Source organism: Pongo abelii, chromosome 3 (assembly GCF_028885655.2).
Source record: "Pongo abelii isolate AG06213 chromosome 3, NHGRI_mPonAbe1-v2.0_pri, whole genome shotgun sequence".
NCBI lineage: Eukaryota > Metazoa > Chordata > Mammalia > Primates > Hominidae > Pongo > Pongo abelii.
This window is the reverse complement of record NC_071988.2, coordinates 168,137,465-168,152,427: the sequence shown is the minus strand read 5'-3', so window position 1 is coordinate 168,152,427 and position 14,963 is coordinate 168,137,465. Positions and strand designations below refer to the sequence as shown.

At 38.2% G+C, this 14,963-nt stretch overlaps 1 protein-coding gene across 8 annotated transcripts in view; it reads left to right on the top strand.

The window, feature by feature from the left end:
• The window catches only part of SLC10A7 (solute carrier family 10 member 7), a 271,510-nt gene that overhangs the window by 184,169 nt on the left and 72,378 nt on the right, over window positions 1-14,963 (top strand). The gene's annotated exons all lie outside the window — the stretch shown is intronic.

The following is a 14,963-nucleotide window of genomic DNA, read 5'->3' as shown; positions in this document are numbered from 1 at the left end:
TTAAAGAACAATACTGTGATCATTTCCCTCTTATATTTAAATTCCTGATAATTCTATCTTAGTGACATAATCGTTGCTACTTTTAAAGTTCCTGCAATTATATTAATCATAAAATGCGAATTACTCATTACATATATTCAATTCCTAACTACTTATTTAAAATTCCATGACATTTTATAAGCTACTGTTAGTGAAAATCCATTCATAAGCATAAGTTATATTGTTTTATTTTAAACATGCAGTGATTCTTACTAATGTGCTGTGCATAGATTTTTTTTTTAAACTGTCAAAGTGTGCAGAAGTTGCCCTCTACTGGGGAACTAGAAAAATTATGTTAACATAGATTTTCAGTTCCTTAAAGACTCTTAGGTAAATCCATTGATATGATTTACCAGATGATTGCTTCTTGCTCTCTGGCACTTTTAAATTCTGAAGATATTGAAATGATTAGCAGAGGATATTTAAAAATAAATGTCTGATATGAATATACGTACATCCATTTCTAATTTAAAGTGTTGGCTATTTCTTATTAAAAATTCCTTAGTGACAACACCCAGTGGCTAAGGTCTAGAAGTAATTTTATTGGGATAAGTCTCTACTGAAACATTAAAGAAAATTAGCTGTATATACCTATGTAACTAAAAATGACTCAGTACTGTTTTTAATAATTCACCATAGAAATGTCCAGGTTAAAAGTCTAAAAGTCTAATCTCGCCCTCTCTCTCTCTCTCTCTCTCTATATATATATATATATACACACACACATATATATGTATATGTGTATATATATATATTTTGTTTTTTGTTTTTTGCTAGAGCCTTTGCATTTTTGCTAGAGCCTGGGTCGTTGTTTTTTGCTAGAGCCTGCATTTGCTAGAGGCTGCATTTGCTAGAGCCTGGGTCATAAGGTGAAATTTGATTATGGCGAAGTGATTTGCTTGTTCTATTAGTTGTTGAACTTTTTATACCAAAAAAAGTCCACTGACCAGTTCTTATAAACTGATAAGACAGTCTTCTTCCTTTTGCTATTATTGCCTTTCCTTCTGCCCTTGAGAGTTCCATCAGGCTTTGGAGAGCACTGCCCTAGAGAGGTTCAGAGTCTAGGATGCATCTCTAGGTTGTTAAGACCCCAATCACACATATGTTTTTCTTCTCCTACCCCCTGATATTTAATAAAAATAAACATATTATTAAGGATAAACCTGTTTAAAATTGGTGTCATTGGTGAGAGGTAGATAGGGAAAGAAGCAACTACTGATATTTAATAAAAATAAACATGTTATCACACACCAGGACCTGTCGGGGTGGGGGACAAGGCGAGGGAGAGCATTAGGACAAATACCTAATGCGTGCGGGGATTAAAACCTAGATGGTGGGTTGATAGGTGCAGCAGACCACCATGACACATGTATACCTACGTAACAAACCTGCACATCCCACACATGTATCCTGGAACTTAAAGTAAAATTAAAAAAAAAAAAAACAGAAAAAGAAAACGACAAGTGAAACTACAAAAAGGCAGCAAAACATCTCAGTAGAAGTGAGGATATGAGAAGAAATAAATGCCTTATCTGGTAGATTAGGCTTGGAGAAAAAATGATAAGTAAACATGTTATTAAGGAGAAACCTGTTTAAAATTGGTGTCAGTGGTGAGAGGTAAATAGGGAAGGAAGCAACTGCATACCCAGATCCTACTGCCTCTTTGTGTTGGGGGTGGCAGGAGGATTTGTGGACCAGTGATGCTCATATGAGGTGCAAACCTTTCTTAGGACCATTGGTTAATCCACCTCCTTCTCCTGACTGAAGCCTCTCTGAGTCACAAAGTTCAGAGCTGGTTTTCTAAGCTGTAGGAATGGCTCTGGCTAAGGAATATTATAAAAACCAGAGTAAATCAGACCATTGATATATGAAACAAGGCAAGTGGAGTGCAGCTGTCTCCATTCATTTTGTCCATCTTATACTCAGTATTGATCGTCACAGCTAGATCTAACAGCAGTGTGTGCCATCATTTAGACACGTCCAAAAGGAATAGATGAGCTATGCCAAACCTATTCATTTCACATGTGTAGACATGGTCTGGGTTTTTTGTTTGTTTCTGTTAAAGTTCTGTTATAAATCTGAATAGTGATTTTGATTAAACCATTATTTTGAGTGTCTTATATAAAAGAGAATCAGTTTTTGATTATTTTAGAAGTTTATTTTAACATCCAAGAGCCTACATAAGAAGCCCCTTCCCCAAATCTCCCTCAAGTCACTTTCCATTGCCTCCTTTCTCTGTCCTCATTGAGCTTCATACTGTCCCCCTCCTCCATCTTCCATTTCTCTGCCTTGCTTTTTCAAAAATATTCTCCCATAGTCTTGTTGGTAATTCATGGGCCTTTTAGGGTAGGGATGAAAGTGCCTATTTCAAGATTTAATCTCTTTTAAAAACCTTCCTCTAATCTGTTCTAATTTTATCATCCATGTGTTTTTGTTTTGTTTTGTTTTGTTGCTTTATATGTATGGTAAATAATATAGTGCTGAGTAACTGCTTTCAGATCTTCCATATGTGAGCTTTGTTCTACTCAAGTGGTTTGTAGGAGGCAGTGTGGTATTAGAAATAAAGAGCTGGGCAGGGAATTTGAGACACTAAAGTGCTACTCCTTGTGTTTCCACTAACTCTAACTCTGCACCCAAGAGTGAGAGACATCGCCTCCTTGGGCATCAACTTTGCAGTTTGTAAAGTGAGGTAACACATTATCCCTAATGTCTCTTTCAGCTAGAATTCTTTGATTTCTCTAAATTCTTAAAGAACTCTTATCCAGTATATCAACACAATGGTAGAGATCTTGGATTCTGGAACCAGACTGCATGACTTGCTTCCCATTCTGCCACTTACTGCTTGGGAATTCTGAACAATTCCTTGTCTATGTACCTCAGTTTTCTCCTCTGTAAAATGAGAATTATAGTGGCACCTTTCTCATAGGTTTGTTGTGAGGACCAAATGAGTTAGTAAATATAAAGAGCATAGAAAAGTTGCTGACATATACACAGTAGGCATTCAATAAATGTCAACTAGTCTCATTATTATTACAAACACAAGGGTTTTAAAACATTTCAGAAAGTGTGTGTGTTTCTTATCAAATGGATATGCTGCTCCATGAGAGAAACATTTGTGGACACACATTCATCTATTCATTTGTTCTTTCATTCAGCAAAAAAAAAAAAAAATTATTGTGTGCCTAATATTTGCCAGGCACTGTTGTATTACAGACATCAATGAGCAGAATGGCAGATACACATTAAATCTTTTAAACCAGTGAGAAAAAACATCCAGTGTTACTCTAGTGACCTAAGAGAGTTACTTAGTGCCTTATTTTCATGTATTCCAACACCATTGGCAAGTAATATATGTAATCGTTGACCCTAGTTTTAATTAATATTATATATTTTACATTAATTTTCTACAATCTGTTTCTTAAATGTCTTTTTCTTTTAAATTTTCTGCTTCCTTCTTTGCACATTTTTTTCTTTTTAACAACTCAGACCATCTCCTGATCTCTCAACTTTGTTTTTATTCCTTTTGTTGAGTTCTATCTTCTGACACTTCCTTAGGTTAGTTTCTATAAGCCTCTTTTTTATTCTCACCTATAAAATTGGGATAATCAATTTACTTACCGGAATTTTAAATTAGATAATGTTTGTAATGTACTTAGCACAGTTCCTAGTACATAATATACCTCAGTAAATATTGGCTATTTTTATGATGGTGGTATTTTATATCAACTGAACCATGATTCTAAAGCAAGAAATACTACAAGCTCCTATGTATAATATTCAGGCCATAGGAACTTTGGCTGACCATTGGATAATGTGAAATGATCCTCTTGACAGTTTAAGAGAGCTGTGTATCTTGTGTGTAATGTTTGCGGTGATACTAATAATCGGCTGCTCCATGTGTTCTCAGGGAAAATAAAACTGCAACCTCAGATTGTAGCTGTGTGCCCATGGTGGAGGCATGCAGGCCAAAGTGAGCTCTGTTAGGTCTTACTTTCACTATGAAAGCTTATGTGTTTATACTCTAGTCTTCAAAAAATAAATTTTGATTTAGTTTCCTTTTGCCTCCTCCTTGGTCTAATATATACTCTGCAAATAAGCATTTTTAAGAAACTTCTTTAGAAAATTATTTATTGCATGTTAAATCTAAAACTTAGAAGACATTTACATGAAAATCTTTTGGAAAATAATAGAAAGTTCCCACATCTCTGTTGCTCTGGGCTCTAATCAAATTTCAAATTGTTTTTGTCACTCTTAACCTGGATAGGAAAAGCCAAGTTAATGTAATACAGTTCTATGAGTTTACATAGCCTGAAGGTTTGCTTTTTCAGTTAAAAACAAAAAAGAGAAGTCATGAGTTTGAATGCTGTTTTTCATCTTTAACATATATCACTACATTAGTTCTAATCAGCAATGTACATATTATTTCACTTTTGTGTTCTTGTATTTGTCTGTCCTCGTTTATATAGCTCTAGATATTAGAGCCCTAAACCCCACACATTCTGTCTGCTATTCAGCATCTTTAATTTCCCCCTCTGCACTGATCCCCATCCTTTTGCTTCCATTATCCTTGTAAAGGAGAACCAACTTTAGATTAGAAATGGTAAAGTAAATATTGACAAAGGAAAGCAGGTCCAAGATAGGCAGACTATCTGCTGGCCCAGACAAATTACATCATAGGATCCTGAGAGAACTGACATTTGAGATTTCTGAATCACTATCTTTGACAAATCATAAAGAGAAGGAGCAGAATCAACAGCTGCTGGGAATGTGCAAACATCACTGCAAATACCAAAAAGAGGAAGAAAGTGGATTTTACACACTATTAACTAGTAATTTTGATATCAGTCTAAAGAAAAATTAAAGAATGGGTCATTAAATAGTGGGTTATAAGGAGTTACAAAGGAACATGGTGTGATGTTTAAAAGCCAGCGTGGGTTCACTCAAAGCCAAGTTATTAAAAACAAGTTTGTTACACTTATTTCTGTTTGAAATATAATTTCTAATTCAAAGCAATATTTCAGAGCAGGGATCTGCAAACTATGGCCCTGGGGCAAATCTTACCATGCCAATTTGTTTACTTATTGTCTTTGGCTGCTTTCCAGGTACAATAGCAGAGTTGAGTAATTGCAGAAGTGTCCCTGCAAAGGCTAAAATAATTATTACTTGGTCTTACAGAGAAAAAGTTTGCCAACCTCTGCTCTAGAATCTAAATCCATTTTTTAAAATTTTAATATGCCTACAAATTACCTGGGGATCTTGCTAAGATGCAGATTATGACATAGTAGTTCTGGGGTGGAGTCTGATATTCAGCTAGTTCTCGCAAGCTTCCAGGTGAAATCAATGTTGCTGGTGCTTAGATCACATTTCAATCTAGTGAGGATCTAGATTTCAAAAAGATATTTAGCAGATTCACCCATTTTAAGACAACAAAGAGAGTAAATTATGAGTTAGAAGTCACTTCAGTTGGTTAGAATCTTGTTTAAATGATAGTGTTCATGAAGTGTTAGGCAATCAATGTCATCTTGGAGAGAAGTTTTTCTGGTCATTTCAAAATGATTATCTTATTATCATTTCCTTGTATGGGAATATTAGCTCAGTGGTGGTATTTGATGGGAGCAATAATGGGCTTGATAACTCATATGTTTAGATGACCAATATCAACTGGGTTGGTCTGCGGGACAGTTCCTCTGTTGGGCGACAGTTCTCTCTGTGTCTCATATTTCTATACATTTTGTCAGCAGAGGCACTGACTGCCCTTTGTTCTCAACTCTGGAACAAAGGGCAGCTTTGCTTTCTGCCTGTTATAAAAGATTCAGGTTCCCTAATCTCAGTATTCCTTTCCTGGAATGCAGTCCACTGCTTCTGCAGGCATCCATTCGAGCCCATCTTCATCACCTGCTTGACTTGGGGACAAGGGGAAATGACACCAACATCATGCTTAGGCTGCTTGCTGTTCTATGAGTGGTAAAATCCTTTGGCTCTGATCCAGGACTCTTGAGCCTTCTGCCAGCATACTTGAATGTGTGGCAGGCAGACTTGTCATCTTGAAAGTGTGGTAATCTCAGACCCTTCACCATCTTAGACTCTTTCCCAATAGTCGTAACACAGGCTCCCAATCACTGACTTTCCCCTTCCTCTGCACCCATCTTCCCCTCATTTTAGTAAAATCCTTCATGTTCTACAAAACAGAGAAAAGAGAAACTCTTACATGAAAATGCCTTCAACTTTCCAACATCAAGCATTCAAGCCTATGTTCATCTGTACCTACTGTAACCTCTGCTCTTCTTTTACAATAAAGAGATACCTACCCTCTGCTGTTCTACAAGTTAAACCCTCTAGCTGTGTGCTAGGGCTCCTTCCCTGCTGCCTCTTTAGTTGCAATAGGTAAAATTCCTTCTCTTTACTAAATCTCTATTCCTGTGACCCTTTTTTGCCTCTTTTCTATGAATTTTAAGAATCCTCAAGATTCTTTCAAAACAAAGCAAACAACAAAACCAAAAACAACAAACTCCATTTACCACACTTTCATTCTTCTTACATTGCTGCTGTTGTTTTTCTCCTCCTCTTTACAGCTAGACTTCTGGAAAGACTTGTCCAAATTGCCTCTTTTCCCTCCTTACTCAGCCCTCCATGTACTCCAATTTAACTTTCACGCTGGTCATCTATTGAAATTGTTTTCATCTAGACTTCAGTAAGCTTCGATCTATAGTCTACATTTCTTAACTTATTTTCTGTAGCAGTAAATCACCACACCAAGCTATATGCTGAGGACTACTCAGCTGTTTTCACTGTCCAGACCCTATTCTGAGTTTCAGTCCTATAATTCCAGCTATTACAGTATCTCTAGTTGGAGGCCTTGCAGATACCTCAAACTCATCATCTTTCCCAAGAAAAATGAGTCTGTGCATCTCCAGTTCCACTCTGGCTCAGTAATTGGCTCTATGATCTCCTGTTTGGTCAAGAATCACTTAACTCAGAAAACTAAGAAACTGTTCTTCCTTCTGTTTTGACACTCTCCCCACAAACTTAATTGAACAGTCTACTAGTCTAGTTTTCAAATATGTTTTGAATCTGTTCTGTTGGTCCATCTTGATGACTAAGATCCCATCGCCTTAGCCCAGATCATCTTCTGCCTGGAGTCCTGAATAGCCTCCTGCTTAGCCTGCCTCACTCTAATCTTCTGCTTTAATGTCTTCTCTAAAGTACACATGGAGTGATTCTTACCTAACCACAGAGAGCACTGTGCCAGTTCCATTGCCCCTCCCCACACCCATGGTTGCATAAACTCTTCCAGTGTCTTCCTCTTGCTTTGAAGTGAAGCCCAAACTCCTTACCATGGATTACTAGGCTTTTCTGATTCATCTGTCTTTTAACTTCATCTCTCACAGCTGCACTCCTCACATTCTGCTCTTCACTTTCAGTTTCTATATGTTCTTCCTGCCTTCAGTGCCTTTATAGTCGCTTCCCTCTGCCTGTTTCCTCTCCTTCCCCTTCTACTGTTCTGACTCCTTTGCCTGGTTAACTCCTTTTCTTCTTTCAGTTCTCATCTTAATTGCTTTCACCTCCCTGTTAAGCAGTCTCATAGCTCGCTGTAATGTTCATTTTGAACATTATCATTTTATTGTAATTGCTTAACTGTCTTCTCTAAAAAATGTTGAGGGCATTTATTGTGTATGTGTCATTCACCTCTGTGTCTCATCATCTAATAGGGTCTGGCATGGTAGTCACTAAGTAGGTACATGTTGAATGTGTCAGTGACAAATCAAAATCTGAAAAAGATAATAGGCCAAATCTAATAAGCTAATGTTTAATGTAAGTATAGAAGACCCTTAATTTTGGCCTGAAAAAACATCACTTTTTTTGAGAATAAGATGATAGAGGTACTTTTTGATGAAAGTATTAAAGTTAGAGAGGAACAAGGTAGAACTGCTTTCTCTGGTGGGAACTGTTTATGGCATAAACTATTATGACATAAACCATATATTCACCTTTTCCCCTCAGCACCAGTAATATATGATACATGGTACTCAATAAATGTTCGCTTAATTAAATGTAATGTCATTAGGACAAGCCAGCTGCCATTCCTGTAAGGCCTCACTGAGTGACATTGCTTTAATGGGATCACCACAATCCAGGAATAGGTCTGTATCTTTACATATCCAGAAATGTCATCAGCACACCTTAGTGTGGTTATGTTCCAGGAGACTGATGTCAACTAGTCAGTGTGCTGTCTTCCTGTCAGAAATGCTACTTGGAAAACAAAATTATTACTAAACGTTTTCTTGACAAGCATGGTGTATTATTCTGTCCTTGCATTGCTATAAAGAAATACCTGAGACTGGGTAATTTATAAAGAAAAGAGGCTTAATTGGCTTATGGTTCTGCAGGCTGTACAGGAAGCATAATGGCCTCTGCTTCTGGGAGGCCTCAGGGAGCATTTACTCATGGTGGAAGGCAAAGCAGGAGCAGGCACTTCACATGGTGAAAGCAAGAGCAAGACAGTGAGCAAGGTAGGAGGTACTACACACACTTTTAAACAACCAGATCTCATGAGAACTAACTATCACGAAAATAACACCAAAGGAATGGTGCTAAACAATTCATGAAGGATCCACCCCCGTGATCCAATCACCTCCCACCAGGCTCCACCACCAACGCTGGAGATTACAACTCAATATGAGATATGGGTGGGGACACAGATCCAAATCATAGCACGTGGTCTCAGACTAGAGAGAATTAACTGGACAATTTCAGTGGCTAGTATTATCCAGCTCAAATAGTCAGATGCCTCTGTCTTCACTATAGTGTACTGTGCCTAATAAACAAAGCAGCATGTTCCTGTCAGCTGCTAGACCATAACTGCTAAATGTTTGATTTGGGCATGTTAAGATCCTTAGTCTGTGAAGGTCTAGTTGTAAAGGGGAAAGTATAGTCAGAGGAGAGGAAAGAGGCCCTTGCTCACCAATCCACCACCACTTTCTTTCTAACTACCCTTCCCTAGGCTCCTAATGTCTCTTTCTTTCTTTCTAAAGTTTTCTCAGTTATGTATCTTGACATTCATGCTTATAATGTCATATTCTTTGGAGAGTATATACCCTGACCATTTTGTTGAAATTTAGATGTGTCCAGAATTCCCTATACCGCCTCTTTATAATTTGTTGCTTAGGATTTGTTGACCAGTCTCACTCATTAAATATTGGTTTGACATCATTTTATTCTTGAAGAATAAACTTTTCACTAACTGTTTAAGATATCACTATATACTGACCACAGGACAAAAGATGAAGATAGCCTGGAGGTTTAGGTTGACAGTAATCTTTTTTTTTAAATGATATTTCCATTAATACAAGTTCAGAAGAAAGGAGTTGTCAAAGTATAATTTTCAAAAAGTTAAAAACATGACTTTCTTATACATACAGAATGAACACATGTCAAACATTTATTTAACTGAATAATGAGGAAACCATCAGGATGGTAAAGCTAGTTCTAGAGAGATTATAAAAATGGGGGTTACCCAGGCCATTAGAAAAGCATACTGAAATAAGTATGCTAAATTAGAGACAAAACTGGCCAATGCCTACAGGGCGATAAAACCATAGTTATTGTGGTTATTTTTTCTACTAGACAGAAATGATTTCCATCACTACTGAACAAAACTCTGTAAGTTAACATATATTTTTATAGTCTGAGTCTTAACCAATAGTAAATAGAAGTTAAACAAATGTGGTTAAGTAAACCTTGGATTGGCTGATAGATAATACTCCAAGATGACATTAAAGGGACATGCTGTCCTCTTGTTGCCTCATTTCCAAGTTTTGGTCAATTGTTAATAAGTGAGATTGACCCATAAATGTGGAGCCTTAAATTTATTTGGGTGAGTGTACGTCTAAGAGAAAGCTCAGAACCCTGCCCTAAGAGGAACAGTGGAGGAACTGAGGACTTTTGTCATAGAGAAAACTTACTGTAGGGGCTAAAATGCTAACTTCAGCATTACTCTTAAAATATAACCCTGAGGAAATAGCTGAAGAAGGCATAGATTTTATTTACACCATTCAGGAGCATCATTTAAAAGGCCATCACCAGGAAGGAGGGTGAGGCTTGCCCTAAATTGCTTCAAGGGGAAGACAGAGCAGCAGTGGTAGTGGTTTGGAAGCAGTATAAGAAAGAGCTTTCTCTTCATGAGAAAGCTTCAGCCAGGCCACTGTTTGCCTGAAGAGCAAGGGTGTCTTCTCTCTGGGAGATTCTCTGGCAAAGGCACAGCTCTCACAGTTCCCATACGTATATAATGCTGTCCTACTTCATAGAATTGTTGTGAGGATTACATAAAATAACACAAAGTCCTTAATACAGTATGCAGCGTAAGTACTGCATACATGTTAGCTTTTATTATTTTAATAATAATTGCGATGACTTCCCCAAAACTTAATTATGTTGCTCTTGTCAGAATGAATGCATCATGGCTGACTCATTTCCTAATGCAACTGAAAAGTAGATTTCAGCATTATATAAGGACGTGAGGGAGACAGAGAGAGGGGTTCACACTTTAGATGAGGACTAGACCAGGGTATCTCTAAGATCCCTTTCAAAACTGATATTCTTTTTTCTGTGAAAACTGAGTTAATGCAGTATCCTGGAGACAAATCTAAAAAGTCAATTTTAGTATCTGTGTGATCTTTGTAGTTGTTGCAGCAAAACCTCTGATAACATTTTCTATTTCAAAAATTTCATAATTTCACTTTAGTTTTGCCTTTTTTTGCAAGTCCTATTGCTGAGAGAAGCACATTCACAGTTTTGTTGTCTTGCTGTTATTTGGGGCTTTTTGTTTGTATTTTGATGCAACTAAATCTGCATCTAAGATTTAACACTCTTTCTTTCCACTAAAGTCGTTGAAATACATTCACCTAGTCATTCACATCTGAGGTATAAATGGATTTTCTGAAAGTTTTTTCAGGAGACAATGAAAGCCAGTCAGTTTGTGACTTGACTTCTTCAGGTGTTGCAATCAGAAAGCTTTATACACCATCCCAATTGCAAGGATGCTAAAACTATGTCTTGACCTTGAATCTGCAAGGAGGAGGTAACATCTTTTGCTAGAAGTGCTTATCTCCTACCGCTTTGGTTTTATCCATTTTCAGGAGAATTTACTTAGGAAAGAGAAAAGAGAAATAATTAAATTGGGCTGCATATACTCAAAAGAAAATAACATGTTTATTTAATTTTCTAGTTTTCAGTGATTGTTGCTGATGCAGTTTAAATGTTTAGCTCACCCTTTTTACCACTGATATTTGCAAAAATTTGACTCTAAAAAAATGTATCTGCCATATGACATGAAGGCTTACTTCTCAATTTGTTTTATGTCATCAAAAAGACATACTGAGCCCAAAACTCCTCTCAGATTTACTCTTAAAATACAACCCTGAGGAAATAACTTAACAATGCAAAGATTTTATTTACACCATTCAAGAGCACAGGCTCTGGAGCCAAGGGGAGGTTCAATTCCTGGCATTGCTTCTTCCTACTTCACTCAGTCTCTCTGAGGCTCAGCATTCTTACCTAGTAGATGGGATAATATAATAATAGTACCTATGTCAGAGAGTTGTTGTGAGGGTTACATAAAATAACAGTTAAAGTCCTGGGTACAATATCCAACATAAGTACTACATAAATGTTAGTTTTTATTATTTTAATAATAATCGTGATGACTTTACTAAAAATTATGGTGCTCTTCTCAAAGTGAATGCCTCCTGGCTGACTCACTTCCTAATACAACTGAAAAGTAGGTTTCAGCATTATATAGTGATTCACTCTTAATGAACTTGAACAGCTATTCTTTTTTTTTTTTTTAATCCATAAAACAGAGATATGTACTTTATTACATACAAAGGAAGAAGTGGTATAACCAATTTTGAAAACAGCATGCCAGTTTCCTAAAAAGTTAAGCAGACATTTGTCATATGACAATTCCCCTTTACCAGCCCTTACCCTCTTAGCTTATACTCAAGATAAAAGGAAATACACGTCTCTACAGAGATTAGTACACAAATTTGAACAGCTATTCTTGAGAAAATAAGAAGGAATATTAAATCCAGAATTAGCAAATACTTCCTATTTGCTAGGAAACTTTTACTATTTTGGGAACAAATGTTATAAGTCCTTGGAAGAGCTGCAAAGAAACTATCATGTGTCATTGACTATCCATTAGAAGTATTCAGGGAGAAAAACCTGTGGATAACAACACTTTTCTATCTCACCGATTTTCTTTAGTATCATTATGTTGAATTCTTTTTCAGGCATTTCATAAATTTCCTTCTCCTTTGGATCTGTTACCAGAGAATTATTGTGTTCCTTTGAAGGTGTCATGTTTTCTTGCTTTTTCATATTTTTTGTCCTTACTGCACATCTGGCATAACAGTTGCTTCTTCCAATTTTATAGATTGGCTTTAGTAGGGAAAGAATTTTTCCTATAGATGTATCTATAGTGTTGGTTTGGTAGATTGCCTTGGCTTTGATTCTGGATGGTCACAGTATTGTAGTCTTTGTATTTCTTCAGCTGTAATCAGCTCAGTGGTGTCTGTTGTGGTTGTTAGTGGAGGCTATGGTGAGGCATTTTGGGGGATAGGGACTCCAGATAGTCCAGTCCATGGACCCCAGAGGTGGTGGTGGAGTGCAGAGTGGACCTATCCTCAGGCCTGGGATGGTTTGCATAGGTTCTGGCAGTAGTGGGCAGAGTGAGTCCTGACACTGTGCATGGGTGCTGGCAGCAGCAGTGGTAGAAGAGGAACAGCTTCTCCTAAGGTCCACCGATGATGCAAACAGGTGTCAGCAGCAGTAGGTGGGGCAGATTAATTCCCAGGCCCTGGAATGTTGTCCACAGGCACTGGTGGCTGCAGTGGCAGATGAGAGAGGTCTCTCCTCAGACCTCCCAATAGTCCACACAAGCACCAGTGGTGATAAGGAAGTGTGGGTAAATCCCGAGGCCCCCAGACAACATGAACATTAGTAGCACACAGGGAGGCCCGTCCTCAGGCCCCCACATGGTGCACATGGGTGCTGGTGGGAGGGATGGGTTAATCCCCAGGTTCTCAGATGACCTGTGCAGGTGGCAGTAGCAGGTAAGCCAGGCCTAGTCTTAGTCCCCTAGAGGGTGTATGTTGGTGCTGGTAGTGGAGGCAACAGGCAGGGGGGCTTCTCTTGAGGCCTCCCAATGGTGTGCACAGGTGCCAGTGGCAGCGAGCAGGGTGAGTCATTCCCCAGGCCCCCATATGATGTGCAGAGGTGCCAGTGCACTGGTGGCAGGTGGGGCTGGCCTGACCTCTGATCTGCAGATGGTGCCTGCAGATGCCAGTGGGTGGCACATGTCGATCTCCAGACCCTCAGATGATGTGCACGTGTGCCAGTGCAGGCAGAGTGGGCCTATTCTCAGGCCCCCCAATGGTGCACATGGGCGCTAGATGCAGTGGCACGGGGAGGGGGCTATCAACCCTCAGGCCCCTGGACAATGCGCACAGGTAGTTGTGGCAGCGCCGGTCGCAGCAGTTATATCATTCTATATTGAACCTTGTTTATAGATCAGTGTCCTCTACTGGATTATAAGCTGTTTAAGCATAGGGACCATGTTGTACTTACTCTTGAATCTCTTGGATGAGCCCAGTACCCAGTATATAAGTGGATGTTTAATTATATGTTTAAACAAATCTGCTTGAAATTGAATGCCTCTCATATAGACTGAGTCAGCCAGATATTTTCATTTTCATGTGGCCCTGTAAAATTTGGAATTCCTCCTAAAGTCTGAACTTAGTACAAGTCATTGAAGGACAGTAGCCCTTCTAAGTTATCAATTATTTGTCATTTAGCACATTTGGCTCTCCTAAATGTGTTAATGAGAACCTGTTTCATAGATACCAATGGAGTTGATAGGCCACAATACCTGTTTTAATAAGTAGGATTTAAAGTGATTCTTAGATTAAAATATTGTATTCTCTTTGGCCAATTGCAAAAGTGTGCACAATAAAAAACATTCATTCTATTATTTAATAATAAAACAAGTCTGTCTGTGGATATTCACACATGTATATGCCCCAGAAAGTCATGGTAGCATTGTTCATTTAAGGTAAGCCAGTCCCTCTAGGGCCACATGCAAAACAATTGAGTGACTGTTACGACACAGGGACTTTCATGTAAATACAAAAAGGACTTTTTTTCTTCCAAAAGTAATGAAGTAGTCCCAGATCTGGATCTTGGACACTGTCTGGGTATAGTACCTCTATCTGTCTCTCTCTCTTTTTCTCTGTGTGTGTGTGTGCGTGTGTGTGTATGTGTGTGTGTGTCTGTCTGTCTCTTTTCTGTCTTAGGCACGCATAACCTCAGATTCTCTGAAATTTTAAAATTCCAAGTAGAATTCATTAATAAAAATCTGAAATGTGTTTTCTTGTATAAATCATAATGAAATGTTGAGAGAGAAAGGAAAAACTAAAACGGGCAAATAATCATCAGCTGCTCCAAAACTGAAGCCTGTCATTACAACTCCCAACTCAAACACTTAGTTTTAAAGATTCGCCTTCAAGAAACCTAAAAGCTGGTATTCTGCCTCATTGGCAACAGCCTCAAACTGTTCCCTGTCATTGAAGAAAACAAATCTTTTGCTCATTTCTGCCTAGGGGAGGCAGAGGGACCGAGGTGGTCCTATGTGGCTGAATTAGATGAAAGACTTGCCTTCTACCATGGAGACATGAAGTCTAATCAAGTGAAATGAGTTTTGAGATCCCAGCTCATTTCCTAGGGGAGATCAGTTCACATTACAAAGTCACAACATCTCATTCATCACAACTGACGTGGTCTTTGCTCAGGAGAGGACCCCAACTGGGACTAAACCACCTGTCTTCTCTCAAAAAGGGGCATTTTATCCAAGTTAGAGTTGAAAGCCT